Source organism: Pelophylax lessonae (assembly GCF_965119305.1).
Source record: "Pelophylax lessonae genome assembly, chromosome: 5".
Lineage (NCBI taxonomy): Eukaryota > Metazoa > Chordata > Amphibia > Anura > Ranidae > Pelophylax > Pelophylax lessonae.
The window spans coordinates 504020158-504045380 of record NC_138772.1 but is presented as its reverse complement, the minus strand read 5'-3'; the positions used below and the strand labels follow the sequence as shown (position 1 = coordinate 504045380).

Genomic DNA, 25223 nt, shown 5'->3' with positions numbered 1-25223 from the left:
GTAGGGGGGGGATCGGATATAAGAAGTGTAGGGGGGGGGGGGGTCGGATATAAGAAGTGTAGGGGGGGGGGATCGGATATAAGAAGTGTAGGGGGGGGATCGGATATAAGAAGTGTAGGGGGGGGGGGGTCGGATATAAGAAGTGTAAGAGGGGGGGGGTCGGATATAAGAAGTGTAAGAGGGGGGGGGGTCGGATATAAGAAGTGTAGGGGGGGGGGTCGGATATAAGAAGTGTAGGGGGGGGGGTCGGATATAAGAAGTGTGTGTGTGGGGGGGGGGATAGAGGTGTAGGGGGGGGGGGTTGGATATAAGAAGTGTAGGGGGGGTCGGATATAAGAAGTGTAGGGGGGGGGTCGGATATAAGAAGTGTAGGGGGGGTTGGATATAAGAAGTGTAGGGGGGGGGGATCGGATATAAGAAGTGTAGGGGGGGGGGATCGGATATAAGAAGTGTGTGTGTGGGGGGGGGATAGAGGTGTAGGGGGGGGGGGGTTGGATATAAGAAGTGTAGGGGGGGTCGGATATAAGAAGTGTAGGGGGGGGGATCGGATATAAGAAGTGTAGGGGGGGATCGGATATAAGAAGTGTAGGGGGGGGGGGTCGGATATAAGAAGTGTAAGAGGGGGGGGGTCGGATATAAGAAGTGTAAGAGGGGGGGGGGTCGGATATAAGAAGTGTAGGGGGGGGGGGTCGGATATAAGAAGTGTAGGGGGGGGGGTCGGATATAAGAAGTGTGTGTGTGGGGGGGGGATAGAGGTGTAGGGGGGGGGGGTTGGATATAAGAAGTGTAGGGGGGGTCGGATATAAGAAGTGTAGGGGGGGGGGTCGGATATAAGAAGTGTAGGGGGGGTTGGATATAAGAAGTGTAGGGGGGGGGATCGGATATAAGAAGTGTAGGGGGGGGGGATCGGATATAAGAAGTGTGTGTGTGGGGGGGGGATAGAGGTGTGGGGGGGGGGGGGTTGGATATAAGAAGTGTAGGGGGGGTCGGATATAAGAAGTGTAGGGGGGGGGTCGGATATAAGAAGTGTAGGGGGGGTTGGATATAAGAAGTGTAGGGGGGGGGTCGGATATAAGAAGTGTAGGGGGGGTTGGATATAAGAAGTGTAGGGGGGGGGGGATCGGATATAAGAAGTGTAGGGGGGGGGTCGGATATAAGAAGTGTAGGGGGGGTTGGATATAAGAAGTGTGTGTGTGGGGGGGGGATAGAGGTGTAGGGGGGGGGGGGTTGGATATAAGAAGTGTAGGGGGGGTTGGATATAAGAAGTGTGTGTGTGGGGGGGGGATAGAGGTGTAGGGGGGGGGTTGGATATAAGAAGTGTAGGGGGGGTCGGATATAAGAAGTGTAGGGGGGGGGGGTCGGATATAAGAAGTGTAGGGGGGGTCGGATATAAGAAGTGTAGGGGGGGGTCGGATATAAGAAGTGTAGGGGGGGTTGGATATAAGAAGTGTAGGGGGGGGGGGATCGGATATAAGAAGTGTAGGGGGGGGGTCGGATATAAGAAGTGTAGGGGGGGTTGGATATAAGAAGTGTGTGTGTGGGGGGGGGATAGAGGTGTAGGGGGGGGGGGTTGGATATAAGAAGTGTAGGGGGGGGTTGGATATAAGAAGTGTGTGTGTGGGGGGGGGATAGAGGTGTAGGGGGGGGGGGTTGGATATAAGAAGTGTAGGGGGGGTCGGATATAAGAAGTGTAGGGGGGGGTCGGATATAAGAAGTGTAGGGGGGGGTCGGATATAAGAAGTGTAGGGGGGGGGATCGGATATAAGAAGTGTAGGGGGGGGGGATCGGATATAAGAAGTGTGTGTGTGGGGGGGGGGTAGAAGTTAGTGTGTGAGTGTCACAGGTTGCAGACAGTGAAGTGTATGAGATGGGGGGGGGGGGGATGTCTGTGTGCAGCGTGCTGTGCTGTGCTGTGTTGCGCTCTCCCCTCCTCCTCCTCCTCTTGCTGTGTCTGTAGAAGGGTTGTTGCTCCTTTAAGCCGTGCAGTCGGGGGGCGGGGCCTGTGTGGAAGGCTCCTTTGATATGAATAGTGTTCGGTGTCTTGGCTGTGACGTAATGCGCGCAGTCTGAGGTCCTGACAAGCGATAACATTCGCTGATAAAGCGCTGATCTGGCTGGGATCTGCTGTGCCCGGGATCCGGGGATCTCCTATTAGATCTCCCCCCCCCCCTCTCCTCCTCCCGGAGCCCCCCACTCCTTGTTCCTGTCTCCGCACTCAGACACACAGTGGGGGGAACAGGAAACCCCCCCAATAATAACATCAACTCTGCAACCAACAAGGAAGCGGTACATGGATCGCCCCGGAGCCCCTCCATCCTCCACACCGATCATCCATCAACAGGTAAGGGGGGGGACTATCTGTCCGGGTCACACTCTATCATTACTGGAGGACTGGACCTCCATCTACAGGGACTGCAAGGGGCCCCTCATCTGCAGATTTATTATTCACTTTATTGTCCCTGCTCTGTGGGAACAGTCCTAGCTGCTGCTGCTTTGTAAGATTTATGTCCCTAAAAGTGTCCCCTGATCTGCAGGGACTGTCCTACTATTAGTCCCTGGACCCTCATGTCCCTGGAAGCTGTAGGGACTGTCTCAGCCATTGTAGAATTATTAGTGACTTTATTGCCCCTGGAAGTGGTCCTCATCTGCAGGGACTGTTCCACCGTTTTTGAAGATTGCCGCCCCTGAAAGTGTCCCCTGATGTGCAGGGACTGTCCCTCAATACATCCATGGACCCTCATGTCCCTAGAAGTGGTCCCTGATCTCCTGAGACTGGCCCAGCTACCGCAGAATTATTATTGACTTTATTGTCCCTGCTCTGTAGGAACAGTCCTAGCTGCTTCTTTGTAAGATTTATGTCCCTAAAAGTGTCCCCTGATCTGCAGGGACTGTCCTACAATTAGTCCCTGGACCCTCATGTCCCTGGAAGGGGCCCCAGAGCTGTAGGGACTGTCCTAAAGTTAGTCCTTGGACCCCCATGTCCCTGGAAGGGGACCCTGAGCTGTAGGGACTGTCCTACAATTGGTCCCTGGACCCTCATGTCCCTGGAAGCTGTAGGGACTGTCCCGGCCATTGTAGAATTATTGGTGACTTTATTGCCCCTGGAAGTGATCCTTATCTGTAGGGACTGTTCCAGAGTTTTTGAAGATTGTGGTCCCTGAAAGTGTCCCCTGATGTTCAGGGACTGTCTCTCAATACATCCATGGACCCTCATGTCACTAGAAGTGGTCCCTGATCTCCAGAGACTGGTCCAGCTACCGCAGAATTATTATTGACTTTATTGTCCCTGCTCTGTGGAACCCCGATTAGTTTTTTTGAAGATTGCCGTCCCTAAAAGTGTCCCCTGATGTGCAGGGACTGTCCCACAAGATGTCCATGGTCCTTGTTGTCACTGGAAGGGGCCCCTAAGCTGTAGGGACTGTCCTGGCCATTGCAGAATTATTAGTGACTTTATTGTCCCTGGTTTGTGGAACCGGCTTAGCTTTTTTTAAAAAATTTACTGTCCCCAAAAGTGTCCCCTGATGTGCAGGGACTGTCCCTCAACATGTCCATGGACCTTGTTGTCCCTGGAAGTGGTCCTGATCTCCAGAGACTGGCCCAGCTACTGCAGAATTATTATTGACTTTATTGTCCCTTATCTGTAGAAACAGTCCTAGCTTTTTTGAAGATTGCTGTCCCTAAAATTGCCCCCTGATGTGCAGGGACTGTCCCACAAGATGTCCATGGACCCTCATGTCTCTGGAAGTGGTCCCTGATCTGTAGAGACTGGTCTGTCTGCTGCAGATTTTTTATTATCTTTATTGTCCCTGGAAGGGACCTTGCTCTGCAGGGACTGGAGCTGAGTTTTTGAATATTGCTGTCCCTGAAAGTATCCCCTGATCTGCAGGGACTGTCCCATAATACGTCCCTGGACCTCATTGTCACTGGAAGTGGTCCCTGATGTCTAGAGACTGTCCCATCCACTGCAGATTCATTTTTTACTTTATTGTGGATAATCAGGAGGGACGGTCCCTAGCCGTGCTTAAAAGTGTCCCTTGATCTGCAGGGACTGTCTCAGTTTTTGTCCCTGGACCTCATTTTCTTGAGAAGTGGTCCCTGATTTGTAGAGACTGTCCTGGATACTGCAGGTGTATTATTGACTTTATTGCCCCTGGAAGAAATCCTTGTCTGCAGGGACTGTACCAGAGTTTATGAAGATTGCTGTCCCTGAAAGTGTCACCTGATCTGCAGGGACTGTCCCTCAATACTTTCTTGGACCCTCATGTAAATGAAAGTGGTCCCTGATCTCCAGAGACTGGCCTAGAGTCGGTCCCTGCACCTTGTAGCCACTGAAAGTGGTCCCTGATCTCCAGACACTGGCCTAGAGTCAGTCCCTGCACCTTGTAGCCACTGAAAGTGGTCCCTGATCTCCAGAGACTGGCCTAGAGTCGGTCCCTGCACCTTGTAGTCACTGGAAGTGGTCCCTGATCTGTAGTGACTGGCCCGGCTACTGCAGATTTATTATTTACTTTTATTGTTCCTGATCTGTAGGAACAGTCCTCGATTTTTGGAAGATTATTGTCCCTGAAAGTGTCCGTTGGTCTCCAAATATTGTCCCTGGACTTGGATGTCATTGGAAGTGGCCCTCAAGCTGCAGGGACTGTCCCACACGATGTTCCTGGTCCTTCTTGTCCCTGGAAGTGGTCCTGATTTGTAGATACTGGCCTGGCTTCTTCAGATGTATTATTGACTTGATTGTCCCTGGAAGTGATCTTAATGAGTAGGGACAGTCCCAGATGTTTGGAAGATTGCTGTCCCTGAAAGGGTCCCATGATCTCCAAATGTTGTTCCTGGTCCTTGTTGTTGGCGGAAGTGGCCCTTGAACTTCAGGGACTGTCCCACAATATGTTCCTGGTCCTTGTTGTCGGTGGAAGTGGCCTTTGATCTTCAGAGATTGGCCCGGCTACTGCAGATTTGTGATTTACTTTATTGTCCCTGATCTGTAAGGACAGTCCCAGACTTTTCAGATGTCCCTGAAAGGGACCCAGCTCCTGTAGATTTCATCCCTGCACTTCATTGTCCCTAAAAGTGATCTGCAGGGACTCTACCAGAATATGATCCCGGTCCCCGGACCTTGTTGTCATCTGATGTGGTCCCTGATCTGTAGAGACTGGCCTGGCTACTGCAGATTTATTTTTTACTTTATTGTCCCTGATCTGTGGGGACAGTCCCAGACTTTCCCAAGTTTGCTGTCCCTAAAAATGCTCTGACCTGCAGGGACTGTTCAAGAGCATTTTTCATCCCTGGACTATATGGTCCCTGGAAGTGATCTTGATATTCAGGACCTGTCCCAACCTTTCTGAAGACTGCTGTCCCTAAAAGTGGTCCTTGATCTGCAAAGGGACTGTCCTAGATTTTGTCCCCGAACCTTGGAAGTGACTCTGATCTGCAGATTTCATACCTAAACTTTGTTGTCCTTCAAACTTGAAGACTTCTGACCCTGGAAGTGACTCTGATCTTCAGGGACTGTCCCAGCATCTGCAGATTTCATCCCTAGATATTGGTGTCCCTGGAAATGTTCCTGATCTCCAGGGACAGTCTTGGAGTTTTGAAGACAGCTGTCCCTAGAAGTGACTGTGATCTGCAGGGACTGCCCCAGATTTTGTCCCCGAACCTTGGAAGTGACCCTGATCTCTGGGTTTCATACCTAAACTTTGTTGTCCTTCAAGGTGATCTTCAGCTTTAGCAACAGTCCTGGGCTTTGTCCCTGGACCTTGCTGTCCCTAAAAGTGGCCCTGATTTGCCGTGACTGTCCCAGCTTCTGTGGATTTCTTTACTGTCCCTGGAAGTGATCTTTGATCTACAGGGACTTTTTTTTTGAAGACTGCTGACCCTGGAAGTGACTCTGATCTCAGGGACTGTCCCAGCAATCTGCAGATTTCATCCCTAGATATTGTTGTCCCTGGAAATGTTCTTGATCTCCAGGGACTTTTTTTGAAGGTCTCTGACCCTGGAAGTGACTCTGATCTTCAGGGACTGATCTTTAGGGACCTTGCTGTCCCTAAAAGTGGCCCTGATTTGCCGTGACTGTCCCAGCTTCTGTGGATTTTTTTACTGTCCCTGGAAGTGATCTTTGATCTCCAGGGACTTTTTTTGAAGACTGCTGACCCTGGAAGTGACTCTGATCTTCAGGGACTGCCCCAGCATCTCCTGGGTCTCCAACAGTCCTAGGTTTTGTCCCTGGACTTTGCTGTCCATAAAATTGGCCCTGATTTGCAGTGACTGTCCCAGCTTCTGTGGATTTGTTTACTGTCCCTGGAAGTGATCTTTGATCTACAGGGACTTTTTTGAAGGTCTCTGACCCTGGAAGTGACTCTGATCTTCAGGGACTGTCCCAGCAATCTGCAGATTTCATCCCTAGATATTGTTGTCCCTGGAAATGTTCTTCATCTCTGGGGACTTTTTTAAAGGTCTCTGACCCTGGCAGTGACTCTGATCTCCAGGGACTGATCTTTAGGGACCTTGCTGTCCCTAAAAGTGGCCCTGATTTGCAGTGACTGTCCCAGTTCTGTGGATTTGTTTACTGTCCCTGGAAGTGATCTTTGATCTCTGGGGACTTTTTTGAAGGTCTCTGACCCTGGAAGTGAATCCGATCTTCAGGGACTGATCTTTAGGGACCTTGCTGTCCCTAAAATTGGCCCTGATTTGCAGTGACTGTCCCAGTTCTGTGGATTTGTTTACTGTCCCTGGAAGTGATCTTTGATCTCGAGGGACTTTTTTTTGAAGGTCTCTGACCCTGGAAGTGACCAGGGACTTTTCCAGCATCTGCAGATTTCATCCCTAGATATTGTTGTCCCTGGAAATGTTCTTCATCTCCAGGGACAGTCTTGGGGATATGAAGACCGCTGTCCCTAGAAGTTCCTGTGATCTGCAGGGAAGGTCCCAGTTGTTGCAGGTTATTGTCAGGGACCGGTTGGAATATATTGTTGGAAATTGTTACATTTAAAACAAAAACAAAAAATAAAACAAAACAAAATTTGCTCAGATTTATAACAAATCCGATCCATTGTTGTGGAATGAATGCAGTTGTTACAATGTTTACGTTTGTTAAATAATAATAAAAATAATAATAAAATAAAAGAAGGTTAAAATAATAAAAAAGGAAAATGCGTATAATAAATGTGACGCAGTGACGCTCGGGGACGGCGCTGTGATTACCCAGCGTAGATCGGCCGATTTCAGCGCCCCTGGAAAGTGTTTTTCGGATGGTCTTGTCTGTGATAAACGTGGGGGATCTGAACCCAAACAAGGGCCTTTTTTTTTTTTTTCCCTCAATGCACCGAGGGAGAGAGGAGGGTGAAACATCGCCTCTCACGTTTCACGTGCATGGGAGAATTTTCTTTTTTTTTTTTTCATGGTGGGTCAAAAAGCACGAGACTTGGAAATTGGCTCCTTCAGTCTCCAGTAGTCCCTGGCTCTTTCTACTGTTGTCCTGGTCCAATCTGTCTGCACCACGAGGGTCAAGTTCACACACAGGAAGAGATAATAGGAAAGGGAACTTTATTGTTTTCCCCTTTTATTTTGTTGTTTGTTGTTGCTTGGTTAGAGTAACTTCCAGGTCATATTTCTTTTTTTACTCCTTAAAGGAGAAGCTCACCGCTTTACCATGAGAAGAGTCGTAGGATGGATGTGATTTTTTTTTTTTTTTTTCTACTTTTTTTTTAATAAATTGATGAACTTGTTCCCGGAAAGGTTCTGTTGTTGTTACACGTTTGTGGTGATCATGGGATTTAGGGTGACCAAAGGACAAAGATCATGAGTAGTAAGTTTGACAAACTTTTTATTTACTGATTCTGGGGGGGAGGGGGCTTGCTGTGGATACAGTTTATTGATTTTTTTACATTTATTATTGTGTATTTTTTTTCCTTCCAAATAATCAATTCTAATAAAGTTGGGGATCAAAAATGCTTGTGACTTTTTTTTTTTTTTTTTTAATGAATTGCCAGGCTATGATGTTTAGGATCACAAAGTGCTTGTGATTTTTTTGTGCTTTTTTATTTATTAAATGATTGGCCAGGCTATGAAGTTTGGGATCATAAGTGCTTGTGACTTTTTTTTTTGTTTTGGTGCTTTTTATTTATTTATTTATTTTTTTCAAGGATTGGCCAGGCTATGAGGTTTGGGATCATAAGTACTTGTGACTTTTGTTATTATTATTATTATTATTTTTTTTAATGAATGGTCAGGCTATGAAGTTTAAGATCATAGGTGCTTGTGACTGTTCTCTTTTAGGTGCTCTTTTAAAAAAATTTTATATGAATTTCCAGGCTATGAAGTGTTGGATCATGAGTGCTTGTGACTTTTTACTTTTTTAATTTTAGGTGCTTATTTATTTCTTTTTGAATCAGAGGCCAGGCAATGAAGTTTGGAATCATGAGTTCTTGTGACTTTTTTCATTTTGGTGCTTTTTTTTTTTTTTTTTTTAATAAATGGCCAGGCTATAAAGTTTGGGATCATAACTGCTTGTGACTTTTTTTTGTTTTTTTTGTTTTGGTGCTTTTTATTTTAATTTTTTTTTTTTAAAATGATTGGCCAGGCTATGAGGTTTGGGATCATAAGTACTTGTGACTTTTGTTATTATTATTATTATTATTATTATTATTATTATTATTTTTTAATGAATGGTCAGGCTATGAAGTTTAAGATCATATGTGCTTGTGACTGTTCTCTTTTAGGTGCTCTTTTAAAATTATTTTATATGAATTTCCAGGCTATGAAGTGTTGGATCATGAGTGCTTGTGACTTTTTTATTTTTTTATTTTAGGTGCTTATTTATTTCTTTTGAATGAGAGACCAGGCAATGAAGTTTGGAATCATAAGTGCTTGTGACTTTTTTTTTTGTTTTGGTGCTTTTTTTTTTAATGATTAGCCAGGCTATGAAGTTTGGGATCATACTTGCACGTGACTGTTCTTTTTTAGGTGCTTTTTTAAAATTATATTATATGTATGTTTTTTATATGAATGTCTCTGCTATGAAGTTTGGGATCAAGAGTGCTTGTGACTTTTTAAGTGCTTTTGTATTTTTTTGAATGAAAGGTCAGGCAATGAAGTTTAGGTTTATAAGTGCTTGTGACTTTATTTTTTTTTTTTTTTTTGTGCTTTATTATTTTTTATCTGGTAGGCCAGGTTATGAAGCTTTGTTTTTTTTTGTTTTTGTTTTTTTGGTGGTTTATTATTTTTTTATCTGATAGGCCAGGTTATGAAGCTTTTTTTTTTTTTTTTGTTTTTGTTTTTGTTTTTTTGGTGCTTTATAATTTTTTTATCTGATAGGCCAGGTTATGAAGCTTTTTTTTTTTTGTTTGTTTTTTTTGGTGCTTTTATTATTTTTTTAGCTGATTGGTCAGGTTATGAAGCTTTTTTTTTTTTTTTTTTTGGTGCTTTATTATTTTTTAGCTGATTGATCAGGTTATGAAGCTTGGGATCATAAGTGCTTGTAACTTTTTTTTTTTTTTGGTGTTTTTTTTTTCTTTTTAATGATTGGCCAGGCTATGAGGTTTGGGATCATAAGTGCTTGTGACTTTTGTTATTATCAATTTTTTTTTTTTTTTTTTTAATGAATAGTCAGGCTATGAAGTTTAAGATCACAGGTGCTTGTGACTTTATTCTTATTTTTTTTTTTTTTTTTTTTGGTGCTTTCTTTATTTTTTAAATGAATGGCCAGGCTATGAAGTTTGGGATCAAAAATTCTCATGACTTTGGGGTTTTTTTTTTCTGTTTTTTTTTTTTTTAGGTTCTTTTTATTTTTTGAATGAAAGGCCGAGCTACAACATTCATTCATGTATTTGAGGTTATATGTTTTATGTTTTTCGGTTTTATTTTTTTTTTTTTGATCTGGGTGGATTTTTTTTTTTTCCTTGCTCCCATGCAGCCTGGAAGAATTTGCCTTTCTGCACACGATTTGAAATGAGTCATTACTCTCTATTCTTAATCCCTTTTATTCTTTTTATGCTGATAATGGAGGAGACATTGAAAAGGGTTCTGAATTAACAGATCGCCAGAATGAATGCTGTGTACCTCTGGGTACGTGTGCTTTTTATTTCTTTCCTTTTTTTTTTTCTTTCTCTATTTTTTTTTTTCTTTTTCAACTGTGATGTAACATAATCGAGTGTGTTGGTAAAGTAAATATTATATTCAAATGAGTGATTAGGCCTTGGTGTAGTTTGTGTTCCTGTGTGAGATTGTTAGGAGTAAATACACAGCTCCTTTTTTTATGCTGAGTGTTTGAACAGTTGCAAAGTGTTGAAAAGTTAGTGGCTTGTTACTCCTTAGGATGATGAAGCTTGTGCTGCAAAGAGAAAAAAGAAAAAATACTTGATGCTAATCAGGACCCAAAACGTCTAATCGCAGCCTGGAAATGTATTTTTAAATCTTATGTAAATATACTGCGCAGTAAGGAGTTGAGGTCAGAGAGATGCAAGGGAGCATTCCATTGGGGACCTGTATGGAAACTATAAATATAAGTAAATCACAGTGGCGGTCTTTATTTCATCAGGCGCAGATATATTAAAACAAAAATAGAAGGAAACTCTTAACCACTGTAGGTCTTTCTCTCTTTAACACTATCTTTTATTTGAGAAAACTTGTGCAAAATATAAAATATATAACAATAAAAAAAAAAAGGTAATATATAGGCGAAGCGCTGCGTAAATTGACAGCGCTATATAAGTGTCTGTAATAAATAAATAAAAGTTTTAAAGGGTATAACATATATACAGTTTAAAAAAAGGTAATATATAGGTGAAGCGTTGCATAAAGTGACAGCGCTATATAGGTGTCTGTAATAAATAAATAAAAGTTTTAAAGAGTATAAAATATATAACAATTTAAAAAAGGTAATATATAGGCGAAGCGCTGCGTAAATTGACAGCGCTATATAAGTGTCTGTAATAAATAAATAAATAAAAGTTTTAAAGGGTATAAAATATATACAGTTTAATAAAAAGGTAATATATAGGTGAAGCGTTGCATAAAGTGACAGTGCTATATAGGTGTCTGTAATAAGTAAATACAAGTTTTAAAGGTTCTAAAATATATATAACAATAAAAAAAAGGTAATAGATAGGTGAAGCGATCCATAAATTGGCAGCGCTATATAAGTACCTGTAATAAAGGATATAAAATATATAACAATTTAAAAAAGTTAATATATAGGTGAAGCGCTGCTTAAACTGACAGCGCTATATAAGTACCTATATTAATAAATAAATTTAAAGTTTTAAAGGATATAAAATATAAAACAATTAAAGTTGAGATATATATATATATATATATATATATATATATATATATATAGGTGAAGCGCTGCGTAAATTCGACAGCGCTATATAAATACCTGTAGTAATAAATATAAGTTTTAAAGGATATAAAATATATAACAATTAAAAAGAAAGTTAATATATAGGTGAAGCGCTGCGTAAATTGACCGCTATATAAGTACCTATATTAATAAATGTTTTAAAGGATATAAAATATATAACAATTAAAGTTTTTATATAGGTGAAGTGCTACCTAAATTGATAGCACTGTATAAGTACCTGTAATAAGTAAATAAACACAAGTTGTAAAGGATATAAAATATATAATAATTAAAAAAGTTGATATATAGGTGAAGCGCTGCGTAAATTGACAGCGCTATATAAGTACCTGCAATAAATAAATACATTTTTTTTTTTTTTTAAAGATATAAAATATATAACGATTAAAAAAAAAAGTTATTTAGGTGAAGCTCTGCATAAATTGACAGCGCCGTATTAGTACCTGTAATAAATTAAAAGTTTAAAGGATATAAAATCTATAACAATTAAAAAGAAAGTTAATATATAGGTGAAGCGCTGCGTAAATTGACAGCACTATAGAAGTACCTGTATTAATAAATAAAAGTTTTTTAAAGGATATAAAATATATAACAATGAAAAAAAAGTTAATATATAGATGAAGCACTGCATAAAGTGACAGCGCTATATAAGTGTTTGTAATTAGTGAATTAATAAATACAAGTTTTAAAGGATATAAAATTATATGAGAACTAAAAAAAGGTGATATATAGGTGAAGCACTGCGTAAATTGACAGCGCTATATAAGTACCTGTAATAAATAAAAAAAATACAAGTTTTAAAGGATAAAAAATATATAACAATCAAAAAAAAAGTTAATGTATAGGTGAAGCGCTGCATAAATTGACAGCGCTATATAAGCACCTGTAATAAATAAATAAAAGTTTTAAAGGGTTAAAAAGGAAAGGTGGCATTTAGAAAATAATATTTTGTGGGGAAAAAAATTATGACAAAAATAATTTGAAAACAAAATAAATTAAACATTTTTTTTATTTTTTTAATTTTTAATTTTTTTTTATTTAGTAAAACATTAGCAAGAATAGGGAAGTGTTCAATTACTTGCATCTACACTGGTGAGCAATGTGCATCGTACACGTATCATGAAAGTTAATAATTTGGGTCGTCATCTAAACCTCCGTAGCCACTGACAATGACACGACTGTCTGGAAATGATACCAGACTTTTTGATTTCTTTTAAAGTGGTTGACTTTCTTTTTTTAACTTTCTGACGTGGCTAATACAAACACAGGCTTCTGAGCTTATCTTAGTAACCCTTCTCCCCCCCCCCCCCCACCTTCCTACTTTCATTCATTTGGCTTACCTTGGCCTTGAGGTCTGGTCTGCCCAGCAGTGCCCGAGGCCTAGACTGGCATCTGATATGTTAAAAACTACAACCTGGAGGTCTGAGACATCAGTCAGGCCTGTGTTCTTCAACTTTGCATGAAAGAAGGAAAAAAAAAAAAAGATAAATAATAATAAATTGGGGCTACTAGTTTTAGTAAATTGGTGAACATGTGTTTATTCACGTGCGTGGAAAACACGGAACTACCCAAGTGCCATGCTGACTGCCCTTATATTAAAAGCAAACATGTACAGATTGGTAGTAAAAATACGGTTGCCGACACCGGGATGTATTTTGATTAAGATATTCGGCACAGACATAAAATAGTCCATTCATTCAATCAACTGACAACTTTCCAATAGCTGTTTGCCTTTGCCTAATTTACTTTCCACAGGACAACTATTGTGGTAGTCTGGATTCGTTTTTTGGCAGCCGCGGACAACTGTAAACCCAGACGTTTCTGTCCCAAATATTACACCTCACAAGTCAAATTGGAGTTTATAACACTAGACAGATACTTTACCATGGAGCACATTACATTTTCCATATGCCGCTCCGCAGGGCTCCCGTCTCATAGTCCCTTCCTTTCTCTTCAGTCCTCCTCCTCCTTCTTCTTCTTCTTCTTTTTCTTCTTCTTCTTTTTCTTCTTCTTCTTCTTTTTCTTCTTCTTCTTTTTCTTCTTCTTCTTCTTCTTCTTCTTCTTCTTTTTCTTCTTTTTCTTCTTCTTCTTCATCTTCTTTTTTTTTTTGATTTTTGATTTTTTTCCAGAGGGGGGGGCTCAGTCTCCTTTGGTCAGGAACAGGTTAAACGTTTTTATATTCATACTTCTATTTCCAATCGTAGAATCTTTAAACGTGTGACTCTTGGCTGTAAGACACGTTTCATAGGTAGAATCCGCACACAAGTTTTCTCCTAGACTGTCCTGACCACAGAAGGGAAAAAACGTTGTTTAAACAAGCGCTTGCATTGTCTGTTTACTCCGGAGTGCTAACATAGGTATCCCGAAAAAGAAAAATGTACTCCTAGTGAACGTAAGTGTGACATTCACGACCCAGTAAATACTGGAAGTGCTTTAGTGATTTTTCTTCTGAAATTTGGATTACCCGGGAATGTGTTGCATAAAATTTTGTGACCGTACCAAATATCAGTATTGGCCCGTGTTCAATACTGGGTAAAATATGAAAAATACTTCCAGTGTGTCTGATACATATGATACTCCTAAATATTCACTAGTGACCCATGATAGCAAAATAATGGATGAAAGTTTTTCTCCTAGCTTATGGACCCTAAAGGGAGCAAAGTTTTTCCAGTTTTTTTTTTTTTTTTTTAAGACCATTGGTTTGGAACTTTGGACTTTTAGCTTCGGACAATGATAGTGTTTGTTCTGTTATAACAAAAAAAAAAAAAAAAATATATAAAATATATATATATATATATATATATATATATATATATATATATATATATATATATATATATATATATATATATATAAATTATTGTATTATATAAAATAAGTAATATATTTAATCATTTCTTATAAATAGAAAAAAAAAAAACATGGGATTACATATTTAGCTTTGATGTTAGGTTGATATCAGCCCTCAAGTGTCACTGTATTATCATTCTAGTCTAGATCAGGCTTCTGCAGTACTGGTGGAACAGCTGTCAAAGGGTATGTCTACTTTTTAAACTACATACTACTATCTTTTTTTTTTTTCTTTTTAGACCATTGGTTTGGAACTTTGGACTTTTAGCTTCAGACAATGATAGTGTGTGTTTTGTTATAATAATAATAATAATAAAAAAAAAAATATATATATATATATATATATATATATATATATATATATATATATATATATATATATATATTATTATACAGGATTTATATAGCGCCAACTGTTTGCGCAGCGCATTACAATGTGCGGGGAAAACAATACAGTTACAATACAGTTCAAAACAGGAGGAACTAGAGGGCCCTATATATATATATATATATATATATATATATATATATATATATATATATAAACTTTATATTATATAAAATAACTAATATATTTAATAATTTCTTATAAATAGAAAAAACAAACAAACATGGGATTACATATTTACCTGTCATGTTAGGTTGATATCAGGCTTCTGCAGTACTGGTGGAACAGCTGTCAAAGGTGTCTACTTTTTAAACTACAAACTACTATCTTTTTTTTAATTATTTTTTTTAGACCATTGGTTTGGAACTTTGGACTTTTAGCTTCGGACAATGATAGTGTGTGTTCTGGGGTTATATAAAAAAAAAAAAAAAAAATAACTTTATATTATATAAACTTTATATTATATAAACTTTATATTATATAAAATAGCTAATATATTTCATCATTTCTTATAAATAGAAAAATAAAATCATGGGAGTACATATTTACCTTTTGATGTTAGGTTGATATCAGCCCTCAAGTGTCACTGTATTATCATTCTAGTCTAGATCAGGCTTCTGCAGTACTGGTGGAACAGCTGTCAAAGGGTATGTCTACTTTTTAAACTACATACTACTATCATTTTTCCAAAAAAAAATAATAATAATAAAATACCTTTTAATATATTACATCATTTTTTATTTATAGAGAAAAAAAATATATTCACGGGTGTACATAATTAACTTTGACGTTAGGTTTATATCAGCACTCAAGTTCTAAGTGTCATTGTATTATCAAGCTATTCAGGATCAGGCTTTTCCAGTACTGGTGGAACAGCTGTCAAGGGGTATGTCTACTTTTTAAACTACCTACTACTATCTTTTTAAAAAATAATAAAATACCTTAAATATATTTCATAATTTTTTATTTATAGGGAAAAAAATAAAATAAAGATTCACAGGTGTACATAATTACCTTTGATGTTAGGTTTATATCAGCACTCAAGTTCTAAGTGTCATTGTATTATCAAGCTATTCAGGATCAGGCTTTTCCAGTACTGGTGGAACAGCTGTCAAAGGGTATGTTTACTTTTTAAGCTATGTCTAAAAGTTTTTTGAGCATTCTTTAAAAAATAATTCTGGCAGAGATACATTTATAGTCAAATAGTATACCCCAAAAACTATATTAGTAAGCTATTGTAGATCAAGCTTTTTTAGACTGTGACATAGGTTCTCCTAATTGTACAGCTGTCAGGGGGTATGTCTACCTTTTAAACTATGTCTAAAAGTTTTTTTTTTTTGTTCATTAATTTTGTTAATTAAAAAAAAAAAAAAAAAAAAGGATTATAGCAGAGATACATTTATAGTCAATTAGTATGTCCCAAAAACGATATTATCCAACTATCCTAGATCAGGTGTTTCCAGACACCAGGTTCTCCTAGTGGAGCAGCTGTCAAGGGCTCTACCTAAATAACTGTAACTATGTCTAAAAGGTTTTTTTTACTCATTCTTTAAAAAATAAAAAATAAAAAATAAAGTTTATTTTAGAGATACTGTAAATTTATAGTCAAATATTATGCCCCAAAAACGATATTATCAAACTATTCTAGATTTGAGACACCAGGTTCTCCTAGTGGAGCAGCCGTCAGGGGGTATGTCTACCTAAGTAACTATGTCTAAAAGTTTCTTTTACTCATTATTAAAAAAAATAAAAATTTATATCAGAGATACTGTACATTTATAGTCGAATATTATGCCCCAAAAACGATATTATCAAACTATTCTAGATCGGGTGTTTCCAGACACCAGGTTCTCCTAGTAGAGAAGCTGTCAGGGGGTAGGTCTAGTCTACCTAAGTAAATATGTCTAAAAGTTTTTTTACTCATTCTTTAAAAAAATAAAAAAATTTTTTTCAGAGATACTTTAAATTTATATTGTCAAATATTATGCCCCAAAAACAATATTATCAAGCTATTCTAGGTCAGGCTTTACCAGAGCTTGGCACAGGTCCTCCTAGAACAGCCAACAAGGGGGATGTCTACCTTATAAACTACGTCTAAAAGTTTACTAAAAACAAATAGATTTTATTAGAGATGCATTTATAGTCAAAATAATATGTTTCAAAAACTGTGGTTACTATAAGTCTACATTGCGTGGGGGGGGGGGGGGAGGGGGATTTAAATGCCAAACTCTCAGGGGCATTTGGGAATCTATAGTTTATATAAGGGGAGCAAAAATGTATACAGTTTAGAAATGCTGCTGAAGATATAAATATTTGCAGTCATGTATATTTATTTTGCCCATTCGATAATCCGCCGTACCCCTTGCTAGATTTACCTGTTGCTGTGTCCCCCCCCGGGTGTTACTACTAACAGGCATCTACTGTATTTGCCACCTGTGGAAGTGTTTATAAAGCTGTGAATGAAGTTGGTGGCGGGGGTGGGAGTTGGGTATACGGTTACTCGGAGTGCATTACTTGGAGGAAAGTTATTTTTATAACCACTGCAAGTAATGGATGAGTTCCTCAATGTGTATTGTCCTGCGTGTAGTTGTTGAGGTTCTGCTAGGTGTAATATATTATATTGGGCTTTGGCTATTATGGCAGGGCTTTGGGTGAATTTAGTAATGGCTCTTACAGGACAGGCTTATTCAACCTGGCGAGGGTTGTAATCTGATGCAACCAGGAAGGTATAGGTTAAAACCCAAAAAGTGTCAAACAGTTCTGATTGGTTCTTGTGGGTTACTGAACTTTGCTTATTACTCTTTGCCTTGTTCAATAAACCTGATGAAGGTAAGGACATGGGGGCTGATTTACTAAAACTGGAGAGTGCAAAATCTGGTGCAGCTGTGCATGGTAGCCAATCAGCTTCCAGGTTTTTATTAAACAAGCTGACATTAGAAGCTGATTGGCTGCCATGCACAGCTGCACTCTCCAGTTTTAGTAAATCAACCCCTTTTTGTTATCATTGATTACTTAATGTGAACTACAAGTAGAGTGCTTTTGACCAATTTTTTTTTTGGCCAACACTTTTATTGATTAAACCCCCTTTTTTATTGATTAACTAATATGCAAAATACAAGTAGAGTACTTTGGCCAACATTTTTAATTTTTTTTTTTGGGCCAACACATATTTTTTTATCGTTGATTACACTAAATTGATATGAACTGAAGTTTAATTTAATGCAAGTTACTGCTTCTTAGTAGTAGAGTGCTTTAACCAACATTTTTTTTATTGGACAGTACTTTTATTTTTTATTGTTGATTAAACCCCCTTTTTTATATTGATTATCTAATATGCAAAATACAAGTAGAGTACTTTGACCAACATTTTTTTTTTTTTTTTGGCCAACACTTATATTTTTTATCGTTGATTACATTAAATTGATATGACCTGAAGTTTAAGTTAATGCAAGTTACTGCTTCTTACATAAAACATTACCTAGGTTTATGTAAGTGACTAGGCAGAGAGCTCAGTGGAATTGATTTACTAAAACTGGAGTGTGCATGGTAGCCAATCAACTTCCAGGTTTTTTCGTCAAGGCTTAATTGAACGCACTGAAGTTAGAAGCTGATTGGCTACCATGCACAGCTGCACCAGATTTTGCACTCTCCAGTTTTAGTAAATCAACCCCTTTTTTATCGTTGCAGAATTAGCTCATTAGATTAATATGTTATATTTTAAGGTACCTCATCCCTAATAACAATAGAGAGAGTATCGAGCATTGGGGCATAAATTGGGATTTTAAAGGGTACCGTTCTATAACCAATACATGCAAAAATAAAGTTTTTTCTTAAAAAGATTTTTGCTTTTATTATTCACATAAATTTCCCAACAGAGGGAAAGACAAAAGTAAACAATAATGTTACACAACAAATCATAGACATACACAGAGTAGCAATACATATACTGATAAAATATCAAATCAAGATCACATCCTTAAATATGTGGGTGGACTCATCAGAGGTCACAGCGGGCCCGGGTATACCAGCGCCAATGTGTATCTCTCTAATGGATCCAGACTCCACTACTAATGGAGTCTGGATCCATTAGAGAGATACACATTGGCACTGGTATACCCGGGCCCGCTGTGACCTCTGATGAGTCCACCCACATATTCAAGGATGTTATCTTGATTTGATATTTTATCAGTATATGTATTGCTACTATGTGTATGTCTATGAATTGTTGTGTAACATTATTGTTTACTTTTGTCTTTCCCTCTGTTGGGAAATTTATGTGAATAATAAAAGCAAAAATCTTTTTAAGAAAAAACTTTATTTTTGCATGTATTGGTTATAGAACGGTACCCTTTAAAATCCCAATTTATGCCCCAATGCTCGATACTCTCCCTTTTTTATCGTTGCTTACCTAATATGCAAAATACAAGTAGAGTACTTTGACCAACATTTATTTATTTTGACCACTTATATTTTTTATTGTTGATTACACTACATTGATATGAACTGAAGTTTAAGTTAATGCAAGTTACTGCTTATTACATAAAACATTATCTAGGTTTATGTAAGTGACTAGCTCTGTGTGGTTGATTTACTGAAACTGAAGAGCGCAAAATCTGGTGCAGCTGTGCATGGTAGCCAATCAGCTTCCAGGTTTTTTCATCAAAGCTTAATTGAACAAGCTGAAGTTAGAAGCTGATTGGCTATCATGCACCTAGATAGTAACTTAGTATAAGAAGCAGTAACTTGCATTAACTTAAACGTCAGTTCATATCAATTTAGTGTAATCAAAGATTAAAAAAAACTGTTGGCCAAAAAAATGTCGGTCAAAGCACTCTACTTGTATTTCACATATTAGGTAATCAATAAAAAAAGGGGGGGGGGGGGGTTGATTTACTAAAACTGGAGTGCAAAATCTGGTGCAGCTCTGCATAGAAACCAATCAGCTTCCAGGTGTTTACAGAATGAGCTGAAATTAGAAGCTTATTGGCTACCATGCACAGCTGCACCAGATTTTGCACTCTTCAGTTTTAGTAAATCAACCCCCCCCTTTTTTTTATTTTTATTGATTACCTAATATGTGAAATACAGGTAGAGTGCTTTGACCGACATTTTTTTTGGCCAACACTTTTTTTTATATTTGATTACACTGAATTGATATGAACTGAAGTTTCAGTTAATGCAAGTTACTGCTTCTTATACTAAAGCCCCGTACACACTTACCGATTGTCGGCCGAACGATCGGCCGTCTTTTGTCCAGTCCTGTCGTGTTGGTTGAAAAGTGCTCTAGACTGCACACGAATTTTGTGGGCCAACAACCACCATCAGAAGTGATGTCGTGTGATGGTTTACTGTCCGTGTGTTTTTTCTTCTCTGAGCATGCCCAGTCTTGCTCATCTGGCTTTTGTCAGCCGAAATCTGTACTGACTGACGAACAATCGGCCGTTCTGGTGACGGCCAACAAAAATTTTATAGCCTGCACACCAGATTCTGTTCGGCCGAAAAGCCGCAGTCGGTTGTCGGAAGCATCATACTAACAAGCCGACAATCGGCCGATCGGACGTTGGCCGAACATTTACGGCCGACAATCGGTACGTGCAAAATCTGGTGCAGATGTGCATGGTAGCCAATCAGCTTCTAATTTCAGCTTCTTCAATAAACACCTGGAAGCTGATTTGTTTTCTATGCAGAGCTTCACCAGATTTTGCACTCCACTTCTAGTAAATCACCCCCCTTTTTTTTTATTGATTCTACTTGTATTTCGCATATTAGGTAATCAATAAAAAAAAGGGGGGGGGGGTGATTTACTAAAACTAGAGAGTGCAAAATCTGGTGCAGCTCTGCATAGAAAACAATCAGTTTAGTGTAATCAAAGATAAAAAAAAAAGTGTTGGCCAAAAGAAATGTCAGTCAAAGCACTCTACTTGTATTTCACATATTAGCTAGTGCTTTGACTGACATTTTTTTTTGGCCAACACTTTTTTTATCTTTGATTACACTAAATTGATTGGTTTCTATGCAGAGCTGCACCAGATTTTGCACTCTCCATTTTTAGTAAATCAACCCTGAAGTGTTGGCCAAAAAAAAAAAAAAATGTAAGTCAAAGCCCTCTACTTGTATCTCACATATTAGGGAATCTGGCATTTGTTTTAGGACAGCTGAAACTTTATACACCTTTTAATAAGGTAGATATGAAATCATGATAGTTCAGTTTCATAAAATTCGCTCTTTTTTTTTTTTTTTTTTTATAGAAAAAAAAGAAAAAAGAGTTTAAACGAGTCGATGTCGTGATAATTCAGTGCTGAAAATGTAAAAGTTCTGTGAACGTCTTTTTATTTTTAAGAACATTATTGATACTTTCTTACATGAATGGATTATATTACGCTGATCGCCTCCTGATGCAATAATTACACAGGGCATGCGAGTTACAGCATTGCACGAATCGCATTAATATCCCTGTCAGAACAATCAATGTTTTCCTCTCTCTCGTGTACAACGTATCAGGAAAGAAATCTGGATTTGATTTTTTTTTTTTTAACTATTATATGTATTTTTTTCTGTCAATTAATAACTGCCTGGAGAGAAGGTGTAGAAGTCTACTGAGTCATCGTTCTTAGTACAGCGATACCTCTATAGGTGACTTAAAGCACAAAATAAGGAGCTCAAGAAAAAGTAACTTTACAAGGTAAAGTTATTTAAAAGAAATGAGTCCTATATTTTGTGAAATATTCTTACTTTTACTATATTGGCAATGGAAGTAAGGATGAGAAAATTAAATCTAATCACGAGGCAGCTCACGTAAAAGATGTACACCAATGAAGTGACAAGTAGTTTTAGTTTGACTAAATTAAGTTCTTCTTTGACAGGTTTGTCTTACATGTTTATCCCCCGTCTACTACGGATTCTTAGTTATTATAAGCTGCACTCAGAATTTACTATAACTTGTGATCCACACTTGTATATATTTCAGAACGAGACCCTGAACTGACAAAGTACAACAAAAATGGGCATCTTGCCTGTATATTGTTGATAGGTGTATCTGAACTAAGGGCTTCACCTCTGAAGCCTCGGGTTTATTATTTTCCTTTTTGGCATTTAAATATGTTTTGTTTTATAGTTGCGTTAAGTTAAAAAAAAAAAAAAGACAGCCATCATGTTCAACTTAGAAAACTTTTATTATTTGCTTTTATATATATATATATATATACAGTAAACCCCCTCTCCATCGCGGTTCAGTTTTTGCGGTCCCTGTATATCGCGTTTTTTTCTGTAATGTTATTTTACTATATAAATCATTAAAAATGAAATATTTTTGTGTTTTCCATAGCTCTTGCTATGTCTCTCAGTATCTTTTATGTGTTTAAACAAGTTTCTATTGTTTTAAAAGTGTGTTTAAAGACCTTAAAATGCTTTTACACGTACAGTGACAGTAAAAAAAACATGCCTACAATGCATTTTAATAGGGTTTTTCTATTTCGCGGATTTTCACTTTTCGCGGCTGGGTTCGGAACGTAACCCCCGCAATGGAGGGGGGTTTACTGTGTATATATATATATATATATATATATATATATATATATATATATATATATATTTTTTTTTTTTTTATTCTTTACTGCAGCAAGTATATATGTGTATGAATGTTGACAATTTATTTATATTAATAATAAAAAAATAAATACTATGTTTGACTTGGATGTTACAATGGCTTAATGTTTGTAGAGAGCCACACACCACATTTATTTCCGTGACTCCCATGGTTGCATATTTAGCTGTTGTAAAACATTTCTTTTTTATTATTTAATAGTATACAGAGGTAAAATGTTGATGACATTTTTGTGAAATGGGAGCTCATCAAAACCTGCGTCTGTCCCTTCAAAATGTAAAAATAGCGATGGCTTTAATTACATAGAGAGGTTACCAGAGATAGTCTAAGTACAAGATGCCATTGATGGCGATGGCACCACTAATGGGTAACTTGGGTTACTGTTACCTTAATACTTGACCACCCATGACATGAATGTTTTTGTGTACAACTTTAAAGTACATAAAGTACAAAAAGCAAATTTGCAATGTTTAGACCAAAACATTTTCAACATTTATCTTACAGGCATTCCTTACAAGAAAATGCTCTGTTAGATGATGAGTATAGGTTGAGATAGTTGATATTGTATGGAAAGAAATTGGGGAAAAAATTGCATCGGCCTTTTGATGCCTATACTAATATCTATCCATATATATATATATATATATATATATATATATATATATATATATATATCGTCTCTCTCTCTCTCTCTCTCTCTCTCTCTCTATATATATATATATATATATATATATATATATATATATATATATATATATATATAAAATACATAGACATCTCTATATATATAATATACATACAAATATAAATATAGATATATAAATCGGCTTTTTGATGCCTACACTAATCTATCTATCTCTATATAGATAGATAGATAGATAGATTAGTGTAGGCATTAAAAAGCCGATTTATATATCTATATTTATTTTTTTATGTATATTATATATAGATAGCTATATCTATCTATCTATCTATCTATCTATCTATCTATCTATCTATCTATATATATATATATATATATATATATATATATATATATATATATATATATATAGATATATATATATAGATATATAGATATATATCTTTATATAATATACATAAAAAAGAAATACATATATACTTATAGCCCCAAACAGAGAACCTGTTTATAGAAAATATTTTGTTAAAGTATGCATGGAGCCTGATATTCATTTGCCTAGGACAAACTTTTCTAAGGGTTTTTAGAGGCTAAAATGGTATTCTAAGCTGCCAACTGGGAGACACTATCAAACAATGTTGACTGTTGCCAGTTTTTCATTCCTCCAGGTTAGGCACTCCACCCATTGCGATGCCCCACCCTGTGTGGATGACTATAATTCAATAGTGCTCAGCTTATACTGGTAACCCTCTGTATGGTCTGAGCCAAAGACCTATTCGATTTCTTTAATCTAAGGATCTTATCCAAGTATAAAGTCTATCAGGAATCAAGGCTTCCCTCAAATATGCTAGGTTAGGAAACCCAGGAATATTTTCTCTTGTAAATGACATGATGCAATATAATCTTACTTATGTGATGGAAAGTAATGAAACCGTACCCCTCGAGCACCAGGAGGTTTAGTGGCGATAAAAGACAGACGTATCATTATGTGCTATTATTCTATTAGTTGTCTTTTCAACATTTTTACGTATCTGTTGCTATGATATCAGTACACTGGTATTACGATTACTAAACAGAAAACTTGACAAACAAGCTTTGATATTCCAGAAAAGTATTCAGTTCCGACAGAATTCTAGGTATAAATTTATCAAATAAAGATGGCTTTCTGAACTTCTTAGTTCTACAATAGGTAGACAGACTTTGACAGCAAAACAATTACTTTGAAACAAGCAGTTAAAATTTCGGGCACCTGATAATGTGTTGGTTAAAAAATTCTGTAAAAAGAAAAAAATTAAAGGCTTTTTGGGAGTCACCCTTCTCTGACAAAGGGAGGCACCATTCAAGAAAACTTATTTTTCTTTAAATTAAAATATAGTTAGCCATTATACAATTTTACCATTTGGCGGGTCTTGAGAAGGTAGGCTTTTTGGCTGCTGATATCCAAAATCCAACTAATCCAAAAATGTGTTCCAAAAATTAGGCAAAAAAAAATAAATAATAGCCTGTCTTTGAGTAATATTTCCTCACATAAATATGAAGTGGGGGTGTAATTTCATATCAGATGTATAGACGATGGAAATGTTTGGGCTATTTTTCACTTGAATTTTATTATCTTTGAGGTTTATAAAACAGATAACTTTGAGACCCCATTCACACTGGGGCGACGCTACTTGCCGGGGCGACCTCACAGGTCGCAGTGCGCAGCTCGCACCGCGACCTCGGAGCTCGGAGGCATCTAGGACTCCCAGCCTTTTGATTTTGCTCAGGTCATGGTCAACAAAAAATTACCACCATATAAAATAGCTAAATTATTCAGATGTCTGTGTCTTAAAATGATACCAGACTAAATGTTATTACCAGAAACCACAAAGCGACCCATATGTAACCCTATGCTGATGATGATGATATTGGTCATCTATCAAGCAGATATTCTAGTACCAGTATTTAATCGAAAATGTTCACGACAACCAAATTATTTTAGGGGTGTATATCTAGTTTTTTCCTTCGGCTTTCTTCTGCTGTCATTAGTTTAACTTTAGGGGATAGTTTGTGACCCCTTCGTTCTCTGTAATGGCGTTAAATAGATTTTTCTAGACTTGAAACAGCATGTTAGGCACTCAAAACTTTACTATAGCAGAAACCACTTGCTTATAATATAGAGCATTTAATAAAGGCGTCCTACACTTTTAATTATGTCTGTTGTTAGTCATCTTGGTGCGTCACCTAATAAACCTAACAGTGAATGCTCCAAGACTTTGACTCAAGAGTTTTAAGCGTGACCGTCAGTTGTCCAGTGCCACCAACCTCATTAGTTTTCAAGACTTCACTTACCATGCTATGAATATATTCTTGGAAAATAAGTTTCTTAATGTTTTTATTATTTCCAAAA

At 37.4% G+C, this 25223-nt stretch overlaps 1 protein-coding gene across 2 annotated transcripts in view; it reads left to right on the top strand.

The window, feature by feature from the left end:
• The first annotated feature begins 7672 nt into the window (after positions 1–7672).
• Positions 7673–25223, top strand: part of TRPS1 (transcriptional repressor GATA binding 1) — a 436341-nt gene continuing 418790 nt past the window's right edge. For both annotated transcript variants that reach the window (XM_082259357.1, XM_082259356.1), the window contains exon 1: positions 7673–7801. The gene's annotated coding sequence lies outside the window, so the exon portion shown is untranslated. The remainder of the gene's footprint in view (positions 7802–25223) is intronic.